The sequence below is a fragment of the Gadus morhua genome, chromosome 20, assembly GCF_902167405.1.
Source record: "Gadus morhua chromosome 20, gadMor3.0, whole genome shotgun sequence".
NCBI classification, from domain to species: Eukaryota; Metazoa; Chordata; class Actinopteri; order Gadiformes; family Gadidae; genus Gadus; species Gadus morhua.
In genome coordinates, this window is record NC_044067.1 from 23,278,884 (window position 1) to 23,300,093 (window position 21,210).

Below are 21,210 nucleotides of genomic sequence, written 5' to 3' on the forward strand. Positions count from 1 at the left end.
AGCATGAATCTAACCGTAAGCATTACGTGCAAAGTTAGCTGTGTCAGAGTGATACACTGTACTCACCTTGCTTCTGGAAACATAGGACCTGAAAATTGTATGCGTTTCAAACATGTTTGTATTATAATTCATCTATTTAGTGCTTGTGCAGATTTTAAATTTTTGTTTTGAGTGTCCCATTCCTTATTCTGAGCTGATTTCAACCTTCAACCTTGATTTAATATTCACACTACATCCCTCCTTGCGCATTGCTTCAGCCATGCGCATTAGAATTAACCAATCCTAACAACGGTGTAGTGCAACCAAGTTGAAGTTCCTTTCCTTAATCATCTGTACCTAAACCAATCCATTATGAAGATATATGAAGACCAGTACATACAAAACCAAAGGTCGATAGTTGTGGGTCTATGCAGCCGTCTTGAGACCACGCTGTTGTTAAATGCAGTAAACCGTAAATGTTTCATGAGTCAGTATACATGTGTGCCGTAACTTATCAGAAAAAATATATATATCAGACTATGAGACGTTGACGTTGTAACAAAGTGTTACAGCAGTAGCAGTGGCATTTGAAAGGTTAACCCTCTACTTCTGAATCTAAATTGAGCCTATGATGTCCCTGGCGAGCAGATGTATTGCTAATCCCTTTCCTATCTTATAAACCTAAAAAGATGAAAAAAGGGAAATTAGAAAGTTAAAATTTGTATGTTCAATATCACTTCTTTGTAACCGTATCTGGTTCCAACAGCTACCTTCATTATACTACCCGATTGTCCTACACTATATGCACATCTGGGCATTAAATATAGGGTGATATTCTAAAACAAAACAAAACCTGAACCTAAAATAAAAATTCAGAAGTTATTGGATAAAGCAAAGTTAATTATAATGTTAATTATAACGAACCATTTTCTAATTATCTTAGTTTTATATGTGGTATGCTTTCAATATCCCCTCGTGTATGTAACAGTCGAGTAACCTCCATTATTTTGGTGGCTCTGGCACACACAAGAGGACATTTACACATGGTATATGAATCCACCATTTGTTTTCATTCTATATTTTTACTTATTTTTATTTTCATTTTATTTTTATCTCTATATACACATTCGTAAGAAAAGCACGAACGAAGATGCATCATAACATGCATCAACAGACCTAAAAATAAGCATATTATTCAACAATTTGAGACCTCAGATGGGATTTCTTCCTGCGGAGCCCTTCATTTTCTAAAGGGTCCGCAGAGAGGTCTGCTGAGTGGCAAGGAGTTCTTACACATTCAGAAGTGTTGCTGAGGACAGCTGCCTCACAACAAACCAAAAGCCTTTTTTAACCATATGGTCATCTAAGTCATCATTCCTTAAGATGTCATAAATATGGGGTTGGCCGTTCCTTATCACTTGCGTTTCTCTGCGCTTCTCTGGGGATCAAGGATAACGGGCCCAAACCAACACAGGACAACAAAGGAACAGAGTGAGAACTGATTTCCACTAACCTCAAAGGATTTTGAACGACCCTGCAGAATAACAGGGTGACAAGACCACATGGGAAAATACAAACATACAAAACTTAAATTTGAACATTATCAAAAATATCTTAATATTAAAAATCTGCATTTCAATATTAGGCATCTGTTGTTACCGTAACGTTTTTTATAGTTTGAAATATATATTTTAATCGTTCTTATTTTGGCATTTTTGGACCTCGTCAGGTTTGTTGAACTATGCATTTCTACCGCTTGTCCTCAGGATCCTCTATTGGGGGGGACTCTTCTGCTCTCCTATGAGGCAGGTTATCCCAAAACTCTTCTAATAAGAATTCCCAGGCCTGGTTAATCCCCGGACTTCTGTGGACGAGCGGTATGCATGCTATGGACAACTTTAAAGGCTAACCGTTCATGATGCGGAGTTTAGATAATTATTCCTATCTTAAGATCACCGTGTAACTGTCATATAGGGATCTGGTTTGATGCAAGACCCCTGGGTTGGTGTCCTTTTGTAGGACTTCTTTCGGTTCTGGAATCCGGCATTCCTAATTGTTGAATACAAGATATTGCATGCATATTGGTGGTATGATATTATATCTATTGCAATCGCTCCAATGGAAGCAAAAGTTGACCTTTGAACACCTCACGCAGTGTTATTCAGTCTATTCGTATGTAGTAGCTGATTATTGTAGAATTTAACCCATGTACCTTTAATATTCGCAAAAAACGTATTGTAATTGTGTCTACCGCAGTTGAGCTAACTCCCTCCTTGGGCACCGTTTAAAACCATGTGTACCATTTATTAATTAGACATATTATTCTAGCAGTTGAACCCCGTGTCTATTTGAACCAGCCTGGTTCTCTACCTGTCTTGCTACACAAAACGCATGTTGAATAGACAGAAGCGCTCAGCAACCTGAAAAAAAAAAAAATAATAATTACTGTCCCTGTTTGGCATTCGTTCTTATACTGCCATTTCCTGGAGAGAGAAAGAATTAAGATCAATGCAGAGAAGTAAAAAGATGAGTGTTTGGCAACTATAATGCTTGTGTTGCCACCTCCTAAAGAGAAAAGAGAATTAATATTTTATGCACAGAAGTAAAATGATGATCGTGGGCAACTGATCGTTGTGTTGCCACTCCCTGATTAGAAAAGAGAATATTTGTGATAATGTTAACTATTAAAATGATGGATGTCGGGCATCCATTACTGCTCGGATTGCAAAAGCCTGACGAGAAAAGAAAACAAATTTAGTACAAATACAAGACATTTATAGATCGTTTAACCTATTAATGTTGGTGAATTAAAAAACATTGATTACAACCTACACAAATATTTGCGTGCTTTGCCGATATCAACTAGGGACTGGCTTCTTGTATTTCAGCACCCAGACCCTCAAATATACAAACACATATACCAAATTCACATCTGGTTCCAACATATTACCAGGTGTTAGGGGTGGGAGGGGGCAAGGGGGAGGAAGAACAATGAGATAAGACTTCAATTTAACTGACAATAGGAAGGGGTTTAGTCTCCTCCTTTAAGCAATGTAAATAAGGTAGTGTGTGGTAGAGAGCGTTTGAAGGTACAGCCTAGGTGTGTTCCTCTTTATGTTGCAGGGCTGTGTGATTCTATTGTTGCAAGGTAAATTTGGTCTCGTCTGGTGGGGCAGACAATTAAGGGGATTCTTGAGCTGGATGAGGGGAAAACAGTAGATCGGTTACTTGGAAAGCTGGTGGTCGTCTAGTTGGGACTTATAATAGTTATATTTTTGTGGTACATTTGGAGATGTTGAGATGTAATTGGGAAATATCTCGTGTTAACGAGTAGGGGGAATTACAAGAACTACAAATATGGCTGCGGTGCAAACTACGTGCGTATCAGCTGACTACAGAAACTTCTTTGAGTTCTATCTGTCCGGCTGAGAATTGTGGTACCTTATAACATAAGGCTACCACTTAACCACAGTTTGTGTTCTCAATACACTATGGCTCTGCGCTGTGTGTACATTTATATGTACACAAGTTATCGTTGTTAAAAATAGCGACTGGGGGGTGGTCTTTATGATGAGGGTTTAGAGGGAGGAAGATTGGTGGTGGGGGATGGGGTTCATTAAGACAGTGGAGGAGGAGACGCGGAGAAAGACGGGGTTGGAGTGAGAGAGAGATGGAAGGCCAGTGAGGGGACAGGGTGTTAGACTGGGCCTGGAGGGGGGGTGGTGGGGACTTTTATGAGTGTAAGGGTTAGGAGGGACTCGTAGATTAATAATTCATCGTTTTTAATAACAAAATATCAACAGACTTGAATGTAAAAGTAATCATGCAGTCTTGGATGTTATTAGCGGATCATCAGATAGGTGGTATTTACTCTGACCGTCCGCAATGGAGCTATTGCTTAGGAACACAGACCGTGCCGGCCTCAGGAAAGTTCAGAAGAATGGGAGAAGTTAAAGATAATAATGATTGGAACTCTCGTTAATGTTCTTTTGTGGCTCGATCTTCACAAAGACCGATAGTGGAGGACCTTACCTCGCACCCATAACCATGAACAATCGTTAACGACAAGTACTCAAAACGATGCCAGTGGGGTATTTAAGACAAAGCTATTCTGTGGGGAAGGGGGGGGGGGGGGGGGGGGGGGGTCTTTGGGGGGGGGGGTGGGAGACAGGGAAAAAAGGGTGGGGAGGGAATTTACGAGAGGGGGTTGGAGACAGGGAAAAGAGGGTGGGGAGGGAATTTATGAGAGGGGGTTTAGGCGGGAGGAAGAGACGAGGAGATCTACGAAGGGGGATCGAAGGGAGGGTACCGGGGGGGGGTTGGATTCACTACCAAGAACTACAAATATGGCTGCGGTGCAAACTACATGCGTATCAGCTGACTACAGAAACTTCTCAGAGTTCTATCTGTCCGGCTGAAAACGGTGGTACCTTATGGCATAAGGCTACCACTTAACCGCAATTTGTGTTCTTAATACACTCTGTTTTTGCGCTTTGTGTAAATTTATATGTACACAGATAGCCCTATGAGATCCTTGGATGATAAGGGGAACTACAAATAGAAGTCATTGTTGTTAAAAATAGCGACATAGAGAGAGAGAGAGAGAGAGAGAGAGATAGAGAGAGGTGATGTGGGAAGGGTGGGGGTTCGTTCTATTCTCTGGGGAAGGGGGGGGGGGTCTTTATGGGGGGGGGGGGTGGGAGACAGGGACTAAAGGATGGGGAAGTAATTTAAGGGGTGAGGGAGGGCCTACCTTTAGACAGGCAAGCAGACAGAGAGAAAGAGCGAGGAATTGGGAGTTACAAGATTATACAACGTTAATTACTTTTCAATATTCCATATTGAAATTGGGAACAACCTTCCTGGTTGCCCAAAAGCAATACGTCTGTACAAACAAAGTGGATTTACGGATTTATCACATGTATAAATATTGTTCTCCCATAGATGTTGAATTCTATTAGCTACAAAATTATAGCCAAAATATTATGCGTCAGAAACTATTGCTTCACTGATGGTTTTCAACTTATTGCTATTCATTTATTGATTCGTAGAGGATGAGGATGAGGGCACTTAATGAGCGTGCGGAAACTGTAGTTATGAACTAGATATTGATATTTAAATCAAAATCAAACTAAATACCTCAAATATTGGAATGAAATGTACAATCCAATACTTCCAGCTATTGACTAGTGAAATGTGACAATTATAATTGCATCATTGGCTGAATAAGTAGCTGCCGAAACAATGTTATCATTTGAAACAGATGGATTTTTAAGGGAATATTTTTATGGAGAGAGAACATATTTCTAGAGACAGACAGACAGACAGACAGACAGACAGACAGACAGACAGACAGACAGAGCACACCGGGGGTCCCTTTGTGCAGGCTACCATTGCCTTATCAAAACACCCAGGTCAAAAATGACACTTGTTGTCTTCAATAAGTGTGTGCTTGGAGAGAGATAGAACATATCTCTAGAGAGAGAGAGAGAGAGAGAGAGAGAGAGAGAGAGAGAGAGAGAGAGAGAGAGAATGTAACACTTAAGTCGAGGCCCCCTGTTGCTCTTGAGCAATGGCGTTTGTTTCAAAAAGGGCTCCGACTACAAAGACTGTGGAGGTACGAACAAAGGAAACGCACGTTTCCAAGACGCGTTGTCCCTTTAAATCGTACACCACGTGGTACATCCAAAATGCTGCAGAAACAAACTAGTTTTGGATCTCTATAAGAAGTATGAGATTCCAGCAAGTTTGTCCCCACGGCGGGTTAGCGAGGGACTTGATAGCAGATGGGTTGTACTGCGTAAGTTCTACCTCTACGGCTGCGTTTTATACTAACCAAAATTGCACATTAGATGTTACATGAACCGGGCTGTGAGGAATCAATTAGATTTGAACTCTTTGGCTAACGACGGCCAAGCCTCCGGTTTAATATGCAACTAAGCTAGATTAACGTTAAAAACCTGACCTTTCCTCGCCCCGCCGTAAGAGGTCGGAAGTTTTATGGTCGGTAATAAATATACCTTATGGTGGCCCGGTTGAACTCGAAGCTTATCACCAAATAAATAACACTTAACCACAGGTAGTATGTCTCCCACGTTGGTACAAACATTTAGATCTAATCAGGATTGGATACAGTCTATCGACAAACCCATATAAAACACACTCCCAGCCCTTTACTTCGTGAGCTCGTTATTCAATTTCAATCTGTTAGCGTATCCTAGGCCGTTGTCTAACCGGCTGTATGAATTTAAACCAGTCCGAGATTACACGTCCCCGCAACCAGTCGAAGGCAGTACAAGCTATTCACCTAATGTTACTAATCTAACTATACAGAGTTTAGTCATTGACAACAGGTTCTGTTTACCTTTCTTGTGGCGCCTGTAAGTAGCTTGTACTGCTCCCGACGGCCCCGCGGTCGCAAGTCTCGGTCCGGAACTTTCCAATCACGTCAGGGTCACCAAATTGTAATGTACTTCTTGGAAAGAGGGGTCGAATCCAAAGGAATAGCTTTAACGAGACTTTATTTGTATAAAGTATTTTCGGTATGGTAAACTGATGCTCTGAAGTAAAGAGAGATTGGAGATGTGCCTTAGCACGTGCGAGTGTTCTCCTAGCTGATCCTAACCACAAACCCACGTATGGTAATCGCTGCCGCGAGAGTTCTAAAGTTTTCGTGGCCAGGTGGTCTTCTTTATGGACTCAGCGAGGACCGGAAGACTTGGAGAGGAACCGGTGTGACGTAATCCTCGGTTTTCCTCGCCTGGTCTGTGATGCTGCCCTCTGTGACTAAAGTATCTATTGCAGCCTTCAGTAATGTCCTGCTTTCCCTTGTGGCTATGTGTAGTATTTACGGCTTATATATTTGGTCCTACCCCCTATTGGTTAAGTGAGGGAAATACAGCTTGTGTTCCTAAAATACGTAACAATCGCAAAAAGAAAATTTGTTTGATCGGTTGCCATGGTTATCTCCATGTGGTTAATTTGCAGTTGCGGTGTTAATTAGGATGTTGTCAGCTTACTGTTTCATTAGACTGTAATCAGAGAACGCGGTTATATGCTATAGACCGTATAGTATCTGTGGTATAAAGGCTGGGACGAATTTCAAAATATAAATATGTACACTTTATGTTGAAAGTATAGGCCGTCTTTATTCCCGTTGAAACGAATGGTGCGGTGATTATTCTTCAAAACGAGAGCTGGTAAATCATGAAAAATGAATTAAACTGTAATCAGACAACGCGGTTATTGCTATAGACCCTAGATAATCTGTGGCATAAAGGCTGGGACGAATTTCGAATTATAAATATGTAAATTTATGTTGAAAGTATGGACCGTCGTGATTCCTGTTGAAACAATGGCGCGGTGATTCTTTTTTCTTTTACGTATTTCGTTTACAGATTTTTCCTAAACTGTTTTGATTTACTAACCGGTTACACATGTACACCCAGGGATGTCCATAGGGGGGGGTATATTAGGATGATTCCAGGGGCGCAGCACTGACGGGGGCGCCCCAGAGGACACTGGTGGCATTATTAAAATTATGAAAAATAAATAAATTAAATTAAATCATCAAATTAAGGTGGTTTGTTTCGTTGTTTTTTTGTGGTTTGTTCCTCCATTTTTACAAAATCATTAGAAAGTCTTCACCCTATTATCACCCCTCTCATTTGTCATTATTTGGTACAGCCCACGTCTTACGCTACTGCAGAGCAAAGTAGCAGCCAGGCAGATCAGCAAGTGCAGACTGCTAGTGTCTTAAACTAGCAGTCTAAAGTCAGTTTGTGTGTATCCCGGTCGGTGAAATGAAGAAGTCAGGTAGTCAGGGGAGGAAAGAGAGGAAAGAGCTCAAAGCGGTCGACAGTTCGTCACCCAGTTTTTTACCAAGAAAGGTATATTCCTTCCTCTACACTTTCCCAACAACCTGATAAAAAGCCTAGCCTAGCGCTACTGTAGCTAAAATGAGCGGACTATTTAATATCTCCCGTATGCAGGTGAGGCCAAGCAACGTGGCCATAGCGTCTTCATAGGGTCAACGTCTTTCCTCGGTGTAAATTAACACTTCTTATGCCCTGTTTACACCTACCCGATAGTGGGCCCCGATGGTGCCCGATGGCTAAATCAGCAGCTATCGTTATAACATTGGCAAATAGCGTGGTTGCATCGGGAAACACCGTTACTCTTCCCGGGAACATCGTTAGACAACGGGAAGAAACGGGAAGAAATGCTCAATGATCGGGCAACATCGGGCAACAACGGCAAAGAACGAACATGTTTGTTAATTTTGGGTCTATCGGGGTAGAATCGGTTACCAGGTGTTGCTATGGGCTAATCGGCTATAATCGGGAATAGAACGGGAGTATAACCTAAGACATCGCAAATCGTTTGGGAATTTTCCTGGGCACATCGGCTAAATTCGTTAATCTTCCGCGCTTTATCGTGTTTTATCTTCTTTATATCGGCAACCTCAACACACGAAAGACCCTCGAGAACCCTAGACAAATAACGATTGTGAATGACCAGATTGTGTTAAGGAAGAACCTCAATCTGCCACTTGGGTATAAATAGGGGGTGATGGATGGATGTCCTACTTTTATAATTACAGGGTACTTCGCCCATTTAGAACCGGCGTTCTAGTATTATAAAATCGTTATAGTAATATAAATAAATAAATATATAAATAAATATCAGTCTAAACCAGTCTCCCCTTTGCCTTCTCCCGAAATGACGCGAAATGACGCCAAACGCACATACATTTTTAGCCCGATGTCACCCGAATCACCCCGACTTCCACATCGGTGGTCCATCGGCCATTAGCGGCCATTAGCGGGATGGTGTAAACGGGGCATTAACCTACACCCTCCAGCCAATCAGAATTGAGTATTCACCCAGACCATGGTATAAATGAAGATAATGCAATGATTAACATTCCATACTGCTTGCCAGCATGATAAAAACATTTATGTAAACAGATTTTGAATATTTTGATTGGCTGCATGACAATATTAGCAGACATTAAACTAAGGATCTGTCCCATTATGCTTGACCCACATTGCTGCTTACAGCTATATATTTTTTTTTTTATGTCTACTTTTTTCACATACCGTATTATTTGGCAGAATAAATATTTCAGAAAGATTCAGACTTAAATTGTTCTGTGTTGTCAAATGTCATTAGTGACTAAACTAATTCAGGGATGCACCACACCATTATGTTAACCTCTGTTCAATGTATAGACTATTTTCAGACACAATAGAGAAATATCAGTGGCAGAAATAGGCCTAAACTTTATTTGGAAAGAGTGAGTTTATGAAACTAGCCTATATATTCTTTCATTTGCATTGATTGATTTGTCTCTAAACTATTTTCCTTGAACTCACCCCAATATGTAGACTTGAATCATACCAACTCTTACATTTGTTTAGCTTATTTATATATTTTTTAATGAGGACATCCTGAAGACTCAGGAGAGGGAAGCAGGAGGTCTTAAGGCAAGTAAAGAAAAGACAGTGAGCCAGAAAACAGGCCCTGATAGATGCTCTGCTGTACTCTCTACTGTAATATGAATTAAAGAACCACTTTAAAGATGTGATGAAAATTTTTCCCATGCATTTCGGGCACTGCTAGGGGCTAAGCCCCCCCAGCCTCTAAATCCTAGTGACGTCCCTGCGCTGTCCTATACTGTCCTCAACATACTACACCCGTAATATAGTGCAATTGTGTTGATTAAGCCGATTGCGGGATGTATCCGATTGCAAAACTGAATATCCGGCGAATATCCAACCTGCTGCTAACTTTTACCCGCTGTGAGAGCAGCCTATATTTGAAGGATTTATAATCCATATTTGTTCAGATGATTAATATTTCACCGGTATAGTAGGAGAGTTCGACGGTCACGTTTTAGGTGACAGAGGGTACCCCTGCCAGCCTTGCCTTCTGACCCCGTATGCCAATCCCGTGCCAGGACCACAGCAGCGCTACAACCTGGTGCATATGAGGACGAGAGCCAGGGTCGGAATTCGAAAACACGATCGGGATCCTGAAGGCAAGATTCCAGTGTCTCCAAAAGCTGCGAGTCACACCAGAAAGGGCATGTGACATAATAATTGCATGTGTGGTTCTACACAACATTGCGATTTTGAGAGGCGAAAATTGCCCACCTCCAGTTGCAGACTAGCAGCACATCAACCCAAACCACGCCATGGATCCACAGGACGGAAGGGTGGTTAGAGAAAGACTGTGCCAAAATCATTTTGGTTGAGTTTTCTATGTAGTTAAATGTATTATTTTATTTCCTAAATGTTTTCTGTGGCATTCTTTTTGCCTTCCCGTATGATAGTCAACTCGTGACAGACCCAGCCTCTGGTAGGGGGTGACACCTTGTACATTAGACTTATGCTAACAAGATTTAGCTCTATCATTGTGACTCAGAGTCAATTAACATTATGGCCAGTGCATTATGGCCTCAGCAAATATACATGTATTATCTAGGGCTGTCAGAATTAACGCGTTAATTTTGAACGCAATTAACGCATGGGCAGAATGATCCGCCCCGTGCATCCCACCCGCTCTGTTCTACAGTCACTTTAACGTTGTGGCTTTCCCATGATCAGAGTAGCTGACTAACCACGGACCTATAACTGCTGCAAGTCAAGAAACTAATTTCAAGAATGCAAGGCAGAAAAGACCCTGGTACTGCTTTTAACCAGATGCTGTTCTTCTCTACATGCACATGCTCAGCATAATCGTCTGCATTGTTCACTGAAGTAAAACCCTTTGAGTAAACTGTTCAACAAGTTAACTTGTCCCACCACAGCCCGTGTTCTAATAAAGACAATCTACTTTTATGAGGATTTCTTTATTTCCTGAAAGCACAAAAAAAAAGTCATTCATATTGGGTATGTTTTTAGAGCAGGGAACAGTATCCCAGATTGCACCTCACCCACCTTTAACTTATGTTCCAAAATTTGGATCTCCAAAGCATCTTTTTGCATCTTTTGCCTAAGGTTGTCCATTACAAAGTCTGCTTTTTGTATTTGCTTTTGGAGATAGATTTTATATAGTTCTTTGACTGGAAGCTATAGGAATGCAAAAAATGACATTGGATTTCACACTGCCAAGTAGAGCGTTTCATTATAATTCCAGGGAGAATCTTGCAGAGGTAAGCTGTGATTTGGAAGTGGATGGCCTCTCATTGGATTCGATTTCATCCTGTTTGAGAGAAAGAAGATGTCAGTTTTAATTTGTACAACGCTATCATCAACTTTTAGATGTTATTTTTAAAAGGTGTTAACCTCAATAGGCCTTTCCTCTTCCCTTTTCGAATGCCGCAGACAATGTTTCTCATCTTCCTGTAATGACATTAACAGTTGTGTTCAGCAATTATCAAGACATTATTAATAATCTGTGGAAGGTGAAGAATTGTTACAATTGCATGGAGGTTGGTGAGGGCATCTGGTTCAAGTAGGGCTATGACGCCATCAGTAACAGGAAGAAGATGATTAGACAGTGAAATTATTACTTGAGCCAGAATATTGCCCCACCTAATTTGCAACGTCCTGGGTTGCGTGTACATATTTAATTATTTTGAATAACCAACCTCTTATAAAGGCACTTCTATACTGGGGGGTGGGGGGGATCAGAGGAGCTCCCCCCAAGGATGCCCTCAGCCACAGGACGCATACTCTGTTGGCTGAGGGCCATCTCCTCAGCGTCTGTGAGGGCTGCAGGTGGTGGACCCCCTCAAGTCTTCCGGGCCTCTGCTTTTTTTCGATTTGCTAACATGGCGGAAAGTGTTACCCTAATATTCAGTAAGCGCTATTTTGAAGAGATATGTATGTATAATGCATTTTGCCTAGGTGTAGCCTTCTAATATATCTAATCCTATTAAATATTGGCAGTGTTTGGGTGGATGAGAAATGTACTACTTACATTTACTGCTTAAATATAGGCCCATCACATGTTGAATATAGCTGTTAAATTAGGTAGAGCAAGCAAAACAGCACAATTGATTTGATTTCAATTAATATTAGTTTACCTGTTTGAACTATATTTTTGTACTTCCATCTTCATTTGCTGCCAAGTCCTCTTGGGGCAACTCGGGTTGTTCCTGCGTAAATTGACACACACACACACACGCACACGCACACACACACACACACACACACACACACACACACACACACACACACACACACACACACACACAAGGAGGAGTACAATATGGATGTTGTGGCCAACTGCTTTAACAATTTTTTTGTGAATATTGGTTCGGACCTAGCAGAAAAAATTCCTGATCAAGGAACATCTGAGCAAAATATGGAAAAATTAATTAGTTCTCTATGTTTCTCACAGCAGTGGACGAAAGGGAAATTGTTGATATTGTTTAGAATTGTATGGGTAACAAATCTAATGATTGTGATGAGATAGATATGACTGTGGTAAAAAAAGTGATTGATGGAATAACAAAACCATTCACATACATCTGTAACTTTTCATTCCAAACTGGTATATTTCCAAACAAAATTAAAATCGCAAAAGTCATACCTTTGTACAAATCTGGGAACAAACACCACTTCACAAATTACAGACCGGTCTCATTATTGCCACAATTCTCCAAAATTCTTGGAAAACTATTCAATAATCGACTGGAAAATTGCATAGATATATTGCATAGGATTCAGAGTAAATAGATCTACATCAATGGCTTTATTAGATTCAGTTGAATAAAGCCACAAATTCTATAGACCAAAAACAACAATCAATAGGGATATTCCTAGATCTAAAAACAATTTGACACAATAAATCATGACATATTAATAAAAAACTGGAACGTTACGGCATCAGGGGTATAGTGGGTAACTGGGTGGGGAGTTATTTGAGTGACAGGCAACAATTTGTGACACTTATCGTTTTTCAATTCCTAGCACGCGTACTACGGACTCGATGACTTGCAAGTACGTACTTGGCAAGTCCGTACTTCAAGCACAGACTTGCGAGCACGTAGGCCTACCTGCAATTGGAACAGCAGCGGACTCGATGACGTCACCACCTCTCACCGCTCGTCCGTTAACTGTGCTACGGCCTCATTTAGGCATATACTACTGAACAATATAAAGAAATGATATAAAACAAAATCCCAGCCTCTTTCATTTTCAAATAGTATGTAAATATTCTGAATGAATAAAAATTGAAAAGATATGCGTGTCCTGTCATGTGTATAAGCTATACACAGTGGCGAACTTAGCCCTTTGGGGGCTCCAGGCGAACAGTCATTTGGGGGCCCCTGCATCTACCGGTCTCAGTACCTTATATCGCATAATGAGATACTCCATACAAGGGATGAACAAAAGTCACTATCCTTCTTTCATGCAAATGTTAATTATCTATTTACAAATTGAGAATAACATACAAAACAATAAGAATAGTTATGTTGACACATTACACTGACTGTTAACCATAAGTCCTCATTTACCTGAGGGTTTCCAGTAGCTCACAGCAGCTATCTGCTGTGAGCTACTGGAAACCACTACTGGAAACCCACTGATAGCTGCGTCCAGCTATCACTATATTTCCTGTGCTCTTCAGACCTTTCATGGTTGATTAGATGCATTGCAAGGTTATTCTAGTCTTTAAATCCTTCCTCACTCAGTTGTTTTTGTTTTCCAGAAAGGCAACAACAAAAGCAAAAAACACGGTCTGCACTTTCACTGTAGACTAACCAAGACCTGTTCACCCTCTCACCATTTTTCATTACTATGTAATAGTATGCTTTTGTGAATCTGCGGCCCTTGGGCCAGAGTGCTGGGTCATCCACAAGAATATGTGTGCACCTGCCCAAGACACAGCAGCTTGGGCCAGAGTGCTGGGTCATCCACGGGAATATGTGTCTCGCAGTCATTGTTATCGTTATTTTCATAAATTTCAATAACCAAAGTGGAAGAAGGAGAGTGAGAAATATTCACTACCAGTTGTGCATCATCTCCGTCAGTTTGTTGACACACGTCATTAGCATCGCTGCTGGCTGAGCCAGAGACACTTGGAATGAAAGGAGCAGTAACGTGACAGCAAACGACGTTGACGGCTGCTCTTGATCCGCCGACGGTCCCGCTGCCACTGCGGTGGCTGTAAAACAGCTGGATAGCTTTGGCAGCTTTGAAAGAAAGTCCTGCCTTTGGTCTTTCTTTTTATGTGACCCGCTTTCGTACGATCGCTTCATGTTTCACTCGATTTATGTCTCACTCGATTTCTCTCTCTCTCTCTCTTACCGCTTACTGTTTTGAATTTGACATAATTTCCGCGTACGCATGATGAGCGTGATGCGCGTAACATGGAATAGTCCATGTAGTGCAGACTGAAGGGGGGTGCACACGGAAAGATCGTCAAAACATGAGTAATAATTAGACATCCCGATGCTACTATTGTGAAGAGATTTTTATAAAAATAATAAATATGGGGACAAAATATATGCAATGGGGCCCTCTTGACCAGATCAATATTGTAAATAAGAAACTGTTCTTAATGTTTTATCGGGAAAAATAAAGGTAAAAAAAAAAATATATATATATATATATATATAAATTTTGGGGCCCCAAAAACCTTCTATGGGGCCCGGGGCTCCAGGCAAATGCCTGGTTTGCCTAATAGTACGGCCCGCCCCCTATACACACACAACTTTATATATATATTTATATATTATCTTATATTATTATTATTATTATCATTATTATTATATTATATATTATATAAATATATATATAAGTTAAGAGTTAGTTCAGCTACAGTAGTGCGTCTTCTCCATATTGTCTGCCATCGTACTGCTGCGAGTGCGAAATGCATCCTGGGATTTATAGCGGTTGCAAGTACACACGAGCCACCTCCGATGCATGCTCCGTGAAACGGCGAGATCGAGCACGCATCAAGAACACTTCCGGGTTTTACGACAGTACTCGCTTGATGCGTTCTTCGAATAGAGTGGCGAAGTCACGCCCCTTCCGGTAGAGCTCATGGGACCTATGAGATCGAAAAATATGAAAGGGTGTCAATGGAGAGAAAATAATTATTTTCTGGTCCCAGTCTTTATATGCCCTGGATTACACATATGTTGTTTGTGGATTTAAATGATAATTTTTCATGCAAAGAAAACTAAAAATGTTCGTGAAGAAGTTTGATAATTTTAGGTTTTATGTGAGGCCGCTTTGTGAACTACAGCACCGTGTTCCAATACCCGTACTGTCCGTACTTACTAGCCAAAATTTGAGTATGCAGTACGTTCCAATTCAGATCCAGCGAAAAGAAGTATACTTCAAGGACCCGGATGCCGTACTCAAAACGGGCTAATCGTGAAGTGTGGATCGAAGGACACTCCCCGTACTCAACGGCAGCCATCTTAGCTACGTAGCAGAAGCGGCGGAGCCAGGCTGAGCCAAAGTCGGCGCATTTTCCACATAGCCTGCATTAATAGAGTCATTTTGTAGTTTTTATAGTTTTTATAGCTGCTAGGCGTAAAGAGTTCACCGTTCAAAGCGGGATGTTTATTGCGGGGGAGGAGCCACGGCGGCAGTCGTGATCGTAATTTCCGCTTAGCGCACCACGGAGTACTCGATTTGGAACAGCACTCACATCTGAAAAATGAACGTAGTAGATAGTGCGGATAGTATACTTCCTTTAAGTATACTCATGGAAGTACGGGTATTGGAACACGCCACAGCTCTTCGCTACTCTCGACGCATATGATATACGTCACCACACCCGCACTTGGAACTCGGCACAGAGATGGCACATAGAGATGGCACATAACTAAAACTCTCCACATGCCCCGACTTATAGTGGTTTTCACCTCTTTCTATGCTTTTATCGCCTTGAAAAAAAGTGGTGAGGTGGAGCAGAGAGATCGCCATCTCTGTGCCGAGTTCCAAGTGCGGGTGTGGTGACGTATATCATATGCGTCGAGAGCAGCGAAGAGCTGTAGTTCACAAAGCAGCCTCACATAAAACCTAAAATTATCAAACTTCTTCACGAATATTTTTAGTTTTCTTTGCATGAAAAATTATCATTTAAATCCACAAACAACATATGTGTAATCCAGGGCATATAAAGACTGGGACCAGAAAATAATTATTTTCTCTCCATTGACACCCATTCATAGGCCGTTTCTCAATTCCTAGCACGCGTACTACGGACTCGATGACTTGCAAGCACGTACTTGGCAAGTCCGTACTTCAAGCACAGACTTGCGAGCACGCGAGTACGTACCTGCAATTGGAACAGCAGCGGACTCGATGACGTCACCACCTCTGCTCGTCCGTTAACTGTGCTACGGCCTCATTTAGGCATATACTACTGAGTACTACTACTGTGTATGAGCTATACACACACGACTTTATATATATTTAAGCAATAGATCACGCCAGGCTGTGGTATGTGCTCATTATACCACTGTTAAGGGGCGTTGTCCGGCCCCGACACGCAGCGGAGGGCCGGCGATCCCCTTCACAGTGGTATAATGAGCACATGCCACTGACTGAAGTGATCTATTGCTTTTATACAACGGTTACTATTATGGCGAAACGAAAGTCATAGACACACTACATTTAAAAAGAAACCAAGAAAGTCAAAATAGCAGTTTTATTAAAGAATACAAAAAAGTAGTCCCTCCTGGCTGCCGCTATGCATCGACGGTCGCTATGCAACACACTTTAGCGTCCCTCCGAGAGAAGGCTCCGAGAGCGGTTCGCCGGCAATTTATCCTATAGAGCAGTTCACTCGCCGTGTGCCTAAGCTTTCGTTAGTCTCTCCATCGCCTTGCTCACTCCCGGAGTAACAACATTTACACGCTCTCCATCATCCAACATATTGTAGCGTCACAGGGTTTGGGAGGAAGGGGCGGGCCTTCTGAGAGGGGGGTCCCGGGGGTTTCCTTCCGGGTGGGTGTGTCCGGTTGTTGAGTGTTCCGGTTGAGCTGCGCCTGTCTGTCCGATTGTGGAATCTAATAAAGCTGCTATCAACTTACTTCGCTCACTACCTCGCCTGTGGTCATTACATTGGTGTCAGAAGTGAACAAACGACGGGAGTGGGTGGAGAGTTGTGCGTCCAAGCGTAGGGCTACTTTGGATTTACGTCGCGGTCGGGCTACAGCGTTAGTTTCAGTGTGTCGGTTAGTTCGCGTCGGTCATGTATTTTCCGAAAGTGAAAGAGGAGGAGGTGGAGCAGGAGACTGGTGCGTTCGGATGGACAGAGGACGCGTATGAGGAGTTTCGCAGAGCTTCCCAAGAGGCCAGAGAGGGGTTGAGTGAAGCTGCAAGGAAGCTGGCGGCCGACGCAGGGCTGTCTTCTCTTCCCGCGCGCCCGGAGCGGGAGCCCGCGGCTCGGGAGGTAAACAGACATGGCGGCGCCCATGTTCCAGTTGCTGCCCCCCATGTCCCAGTTGCCGCCGTTTCGGTTAAGACGCCTGAGTACTCCGGTAGGTCTGACTGGGAGGCGTTTCATGCTCAATTTGAACTGCTGGCTGACGCTGGGGGATGGACAGTAGAGGCTAAAGCATTGCAGCTGGCTTTGTGCCTCACAGACGACGCGTTGTCGTGCCTGCTGCTGCTTTCACCGGGGGAGAGACGGGATTACGGAGCTTTAGTGGGGGCCTTGCAGAGGCGGTTTGGACAATGTGTGAAGCCGGAGCTCCTTCGTAATGAGCTTGGTAACCGCTGCAGGAAGCCGGGGGAGTCGCTGAGGGTGTTGGCTAATGACATTGAGAGCCTGACACGTAGGGCATATGCACACATGCCCCCCAGCGTGCAGAGCGAGTTGGCACGGAACCAGTTCATCAGAGCCCTCCTTCCTCTGGAGCTGCGGGTTCAAGTGCAATTACAGCACCCAATTTCTCTTCAGTCGGCTTTGGAGATGGCCGTGGAGAGGGAAATCGTGTGGGGCGTGGTCACTGAGGGGGGCCCAAGAGGGAGTTATCCGGCAGGGGGAGCAGCCCGGGGCCCGGTGGCTGAGGAAAAGCCGGCGTGGTAAGGGCCGTATCACTGCAGCCGTCACGCATTCGACAGCGTCCCGACCAAAGAGCCTGTTGGGGGTGTGGCCAACCTGGACATTTGGTCAGAGATTGCCCCACTTCACGCGCGGGTCCGGGAAACGCCACAGGGCCCGCACAGGGGGGGATGTGCGGACCTTAAACAGTTCTTCCCCCGCTTCCCCCGCCCCTGCTGTTCCAGAAACGGAGGGGCCACGTCAGCACAGGCGGAGGAGCCAAGACCTACTTCCCCCAGAAGCAGACGTCATCGAAGCTTCAAGGACGGCGGTGGTGGTGGGTCGACTCGGTGACTGGGATTCATGCTATGTTCCTGTGGCCGTGGAGGGGGTGCCGTGTTCGGCCCTGGTGGATACCGGTTCATCAGTGACGGTGCTCAGACCAGACATGTGCCCGGAGTGGATTCGGTTGGAGCCCACTGACGTGCAGCTGCGCACGGCCACAGGGGGGCTGGCCCTGATGAAAGTTACGGGGCTACTTACATTGACTTTGGGGGTAAAGGACGTACGTCACCCAGTGTGGGTAGCAGCGGTGCAGGACCCATGTATTCTGGGCTCTGACTTTTTGAAGGCCACAGGTTGCCGACTCGATCTGGACGGGGGCACGGTGAGCTTCCGAGGGGGGCCTGTGATCGCTTTGTTGCCCACTGGCTCAGGTTCGGGGCCGCCCGTGGGGTCCATCTTGCCGGCAGTGTGTGCAGTAGAGCCCGAAGTCAGCGATCCCCTGCCCGTGGCGTCCGTAACCTTTCCCAGGACTTATGTGCCCCAAGCAGCCCAGGCCCAGTCACGACGACTGGAGGGGGGGGGGCGTTGCCGCCGACCGTGAGGGAGATATGGCTAAAGAACCGGGAAGGGCTGGACGACCAGCAGCAGGAGCGGTTGTGGCAGTTGCTGCTGGAGTTCCAGGACAGTTTTGCTATGGGGGAGGATGACGTGGGCCGGACTCCCTTGGTGCTACACGAGATCGACACTGGGGAGGCCAGGCCTATCAAGTGTCGGCCGCGTCGTCTCCCTTTGGCACGTCAGGAGGCGTGTGACCAAGCGGTGGAGGACATGCTGCAGGCAGGCGTAATTGAGCCTTGTGACAGTCCTTGGGCGTCCGCTGTCGTCATGGTCCCCAAAAAGAACGGCACCTGGCGGCTCTGCCCGGACTACAGGCCGGTGAACGGGGTGACCAAAAAAGATTCGTACCCGCTGCCGCGCATCGACGAGTCCCTGGACTTAGTCTCGGGATCGTCCTGGTTCTCTGCCTTGGACCTCCGCATTGGGTACTACCAGGTGCCCCTCTTCCCAGAAGCAAGACCCACGACAGCGTTCTGCACGGGCCGGGGTTTGTGGCAGTTCCAAGTCCTTAGTTTTGGACTGTGTAACGCTCCAGCCACCTTCGCCCGCCTGATGGACCGGGTTTTGTCAGGCATCCCCCGCCAACAGTGCCTGTTATACCTGGACGATATCTTGGCGCATGGCAGCTCCTTTGACTCCGCCCTCGAGTCCCTGCGCCGGGTGCTGGAACGGATCCGTGCAGCGGGCCTGAAGCTGCATCCAGATAAGTGTCACTTCATGCGCAGAGAGGTACAGTTCTTTGGGCACACAGTGGGGGGGAGGGCATCAGCACAATGGAAGCAAAAGTGCAGGCGGTTGCAGACTGGCCCACCCCGGCTAATCAGAGGCAGCTCAAGAGCTTCCTGGGCCTGGCTTCCTATTACCGGAAGTTTGTGCAGGGTTTTTCATGCTTGGCTGCTCCTCTTTACAGGCTGCTACAAAAGGACAGTGTTTTCCTGTGGACTGAGCAGTGCCAGGGGGCGTTCACCAGCCTTCAGCGTGCCCTGAGCGAGTCCCCCGTGCTAGCCCCAGCTGACCCCTCGCTGCCGTTCATGCTGGACACCGATGCTAGTGGCGTCGGGGTGGGAGGGGTGCTCTCCCAAGTGGGGCCTGATGGAGAGAGAGTGGTGGCGTACTTTAGCCGGGCCTTTAACAAGGCGGAGCGGCGTTACTGCGTTACCCGCAGAGAGCTCTTGGCCGTAGTGCTCTCCATCCGTCATTTCAGGTACTACCTCTGCGGCCTGCCTTTTACAGTGAGGACCGACCACTCTGCTCTCCAGTGGCTCATGACCTTCAAAGAGCCGGAAGGGCAGGTGGCCAGGTGGTTGGAGGAACTCCAGGCCTACGTCTTCCGAGTGGAACACCGGGCTGGAGCCCGACACACCAACGCCGACGCACTCTCTCGGCGGCCCTGCTCTGCCGAGGGGGGGCGTGCTGCAGCAGGCCTGGAAGGAGCCGGCCACGGGCGAAGAGAGGTGGCAGGTTGTGGTTCCCAAGGGCCTACAGGGGGCAGTGCTCGAGGCCATGCATGGAGCCGCAGGGTCAGGAAGCTGAGACCGTGGCCGACGCCCTGTTGGAGGGCATGTTCAGCCGTTTTGGGGTGCCAGAGACATTGCATAGCGACCAGGGGAGAAATTTTGAGTCCCGGGTGTTCTCCGCTATGTGTGAGCGCCTGGGCATCCATAAGACCCGCACCACTCCCCAGAGGCCGCAGAGTGATGGACTGGTGGAGCGCTTCCACCGCACCATGGGCCAACAGCTGGCCATCCTCACCCCCCAGCACCAGAGAGACTGGGATAACCACCTTCCCCTGGTTCTCATGGCTTGCCGCACCGCCGTGCAGGAGTCTACGTCATGCACGCCATCCCTTCTCATGCTGGGAAGGGAGCTTCGTACCCCGGCGGAGTTAGCGTTCGGTCGTCCACCGGATGCCCCAGACTGTTCCCCTGGCCCTGAGTATGCCAGGAGACTCCAAGATTGCCTGGAGTCGGCCCACCTATTTGCCCATCCTATAGAGCAGTTCACTCGCCGTGTGCCTAAGCTTTCGTTAGTCTCTCCATCGCCTTGCTCACTCCCGGAGTAACAACATTTACACGCTCTCCATCATCCAACATATTGTAGCGTCACAGGGTTTGGGAGGAAGGGGCGGGCCTTCTGAGAGGGGGTTCCCGGGGGTTTCCTTCCGGGTGGGTGTGTCCGGTTGTTGAGTGTTCCGGTTGAGCTGCGCCTGTCTGTCCGATTGTGGAATCTAATAAAGCTGCTATCAACTTACTTCGCTCACTACCTCGCCTGTGGTCATTACAATATGTTTCACTTTGTAACTGTTTCTACTTCCAGGCGCGGAGTGATATGCAAACTTTCACAAAATGATCGGGCGTCATAGCA

The 21,210-nt window shown here is 45.3% G+C and overlaps 1 long non-coding RNA gene across 1 annotated transcript; it reads right to left on the minus strand.

Annotated features, from left to right (window-relative positions):
* Positions 1-10,906: 10,906 nt before the first annotated feature.
* Positions 10,907-12,056, minus strand: LOC115533258 (uncharacterized). The gene is made up of 3 exons (XR_003974164.1): positions 12,014-12,056; positions 11,271-11,327; positions 10,907-11,187 (listed from the first exon to the last, which is right to left on the minus strand). It is a non-coding gene; the product is annotated as an uncharacterized LOC115533258 (long non-coding RNA).
* Between the last annotated feature and the right edge of the window lie 9,154 nt (positions 12,057-21,210).